The sequence below is a fragment of the Chenopodium quinoa genome, unplaced genomic scaffold (genome assembly GCF_001683475.1).
Source record: "Chenopodium quinoa cultivar QQ74 unplaced genomic scaffold, ASM168347v1, whole genome shotgun sequence".
NCBI lineage: Eukaryota > Viridiplantae > Streptophyta > Magnoliopsida > Caryophyllales > Amaranthaceae > Chenopodium > Chenopodium quinoa.
Window position 1 is genome coordinate 2,139,774 of NW_018744821.1, and position 3,403 is coordinate 2,143,176.

Here is a 3,403-nt window from a genome sequence, read left to right on the forward strand (position 1 = left end):
GCTGTAAGTTTAATCATTTCGCTGATATACACTCTTTTGGGATGACTGTACTACAGATGGTGAGTTGCGAAAATATATACAGCGAATACAAGAATTTGGCTGACATTGATGATGCTGTTAAGTCCGGTGTTATGCCTGTTGCACTGGAACAAGTGTATGACCCTCAACTCAAGAGGTTCATTGAAAGGTGTTTGGTGCCTTCATCTCAAAGACCCGTGGCAAGTGAGCTATTGAAGGACCCATTTTTGACTGATCGAAAAAGTGGTCATACTATTTCTGTTTTTGTATTTTTTGTGGGTTTTGATGATATTTGTTTTACTTGATTTTAATGGGTCGGATTGGGATAATGTTGAAATCACCCCATTTTGTTTTAACCTCATCCTGAAATATAAGGTTGGTGAGCGAAGCTAAGACAAGGCATACCAATTCCAAGCCGGTTGGTGTCCTTAAGGAAGCTGTCATTAACTCGCAAGACCATAGGCTCGATTTGATTCAATTCTTTGGTACGAATTTCAAATTTTTTTTAGATAAAATGTATCGTTAATTCAAGGTATGTCAAGGAGTTTATAGCGCGTAGTGTTTGAATAATCAAGTGTATGATTACACACTCAACTTTAGATTAATGTTGAGGTTCTAGTCACACATGGTATGTGCATTGTTTAGTTTGTTATTAGATTTAAGTGTTTGTTTGATTTGTATAGTTGTATGAATGAGCATTAATTGCTGAATTAGTTTACTGTAATGGTTGTAGAGCTGAAGTACTACCCAATGTATTATATTTTCAATTTATAAATGTGTTCAAACAATATTTTTGCCTTTGATAAATTAGTGAAATTCAATCGCAATTTAATTGATCAAACTAATGATATTGTACAATGCCTAGATTAGGTAGTCCAATTGCAAATTCCTACAGTATAAAATACCATGCTCAATTAAAATAAATGAATTCAATTGCAATCAATGTGTAACAGGGAAAAAAAAATGGAGGGAATTATGTTAATAGATTTCTTAGGAATGTAAAAAATATCAATGTTGTAAGTTGCTACCATGTGCTTAATTTAATAATGAAAGATAAGAGGAATCTATCTATACTATATCTTAAAAAACGTGTTTAAGAATGTCGTTGTACCACGTACTCTCTTTTGTGTTCACGTCATCTTTCCATCAATTCATGATGCCACGTCACCACTCAAACAACCAACTTTATTCCATATAAAAACGTTAAGATAAGGAGTATCGATCCCTCAGCCTCTTATAAGAAAAATAATTATTTCACAATCTAAGCAAAATAATAAGTATGTTATTAATATGTACAAAAATTTTATATAAGTGTAAACCATAAGGTTTAATTTTTATTTTTGTTTAAAAAAAATTCTCAAAAAAAAAAACTCAATTTGGGTTTGACAATGACAATTAAAATTTTGAAAAGTCTTTAAAAAAATTTATCGATTGTATGTCTACAACAGTAGCAACTCGGGGCAACGCCCGAGCTACTCACTAGTTAAGGGTTATAAGGGAGCTATGAAGAAATTGGGTGAAAAAAAGAAGAAAATATGATAGAAATTGGGTCATTAAACGTCTTTTATTCAATGCAATAATTTGACAAAAGGCAGCTTTTTAGAACATTAATTGTTTTATAATGTAGTTTCTTACAACATCTATTGTTTAAAAGGTATTTTTATACAACATTTTGTTAATAAGGTACTTTTTTTTTACAAAATGTGACATGTATAAGGTAGTTCCTTATAAAAAGTCCTTTTTTATAAAATAATATTGCATAATTGGCTTAGGTGAATATGTTTATTGATTTTCTCATTAAGCTTAATGTTGTTGCTTATAATGTGCTTGATTATGGATAGATTTGGAAATGTCGAAATTTGTTAAGCGGGAGGGGAACACCTTAGCTCACCTCATAGCGAGGTGGGATAGGGGGGGGGGGGTAATGTTGAGTATGTAACTTTTGGTCCGTTTCCTAGAGGCTCACAAGTTTGGTGGAAATTGATCTCTATTACTCCGTAATGAATTCCCGTATTTGTGCTTTCAAAAAAAAAAAAAAAAATCACTAAAAATATCAAGAAAAAGGGGATTTTGTTTCATAATAACTGACTTACATAATTGCCGCAACAAACTAAAGCTAAGCCAATCCAGAAGATAAATTTGTTTCTTGGAATATAACTGACAACTTATAATTACAGTTATAAAAATCGATCTTCCATCAAATAAATCATTCATCAACAATTTCCAAAGCATTCTGTTTTCTCTTAAGAACATTCTACAAATTACAAATCTACTTTCATCAAAGTATTCTCATTTTTCTACAAAACTAGTTTCAGCATAAAAAAAATCATAAGAAAGTATATGAAAGTTAGTTAATTGTAAGACTTTCTTAATTTTAATTTTTGTCTAAGAGTACAATGCAAATTACGTATTTGATTCAAGTTATGTTACTAATTTTACTTTGTGTGTCAATATATAAATGTATGAATATTGCTGTTAAGCATGTATGCGTGTGTGTTGCCGTGTTGGAGAGGTTGGGGTTCACTTCCGTTTAATTTTCATCACTTATTTTGTTATAATGGTTTGATTTGAATCATATAACATTATTGCTTAATTGTAAATACGATTGCTTAATTGGAGTAATTCTTATTCTACATAACTATTGAATTCACAACTTTGTTCATATTGTCAGCACAAATTAAACAAGATTATATAACCCTGGAATAACCCGATTGAAACAACTTGAGGCCGTTGAATAAATTGTTGACATAAGGGTTTAGAATATTAGGCCGTTTAGATAAATGAGCAAAGATAGTAGCCAGGAACAAAAATTAAATTGTAAATTTCAAAAACTTTAATGTGACATAGAATATAAATAGATTTTTAATGAAGATGCTACTAAATCTGATAAGCCTTCCTTCAAAAAATTTGATATTAGTATAGCTGCTACATTGACATTATTTTAATGTTGGATAACAACTTAAGTTATTTACTTGCATCTTGTCATCTAGAGCGAAATATTTATATATTCCTCTCATTTCAAAATAATTGTAATGTTATTATGGTGAGGATCAAAATGAGTAATGTCAAGTATTTATACAAGCCTTATATGGAATACATATAATTGTTAGTCACATATCGACTAGAGGCATACTAATCAAATTAAAAGTAGTGCAAGAATTGTTCCTATATCATCAAATTAAACCAGACTGGACAAAAGACTGAAAATTTGAAAGTCGAGATTTGGAGATCAAATTTGCACATTTCCTCCCCAAAAAAATAAAATAAAATAAAATAAAATATTAAAGACTAATTTACTCACTGAAAAAATTATAGATCAGAGGAGGTTGAGTAATTCTGATTAAAAAGTGCATTACATGTATTACCTTAGGTTTAGTTAATTGAT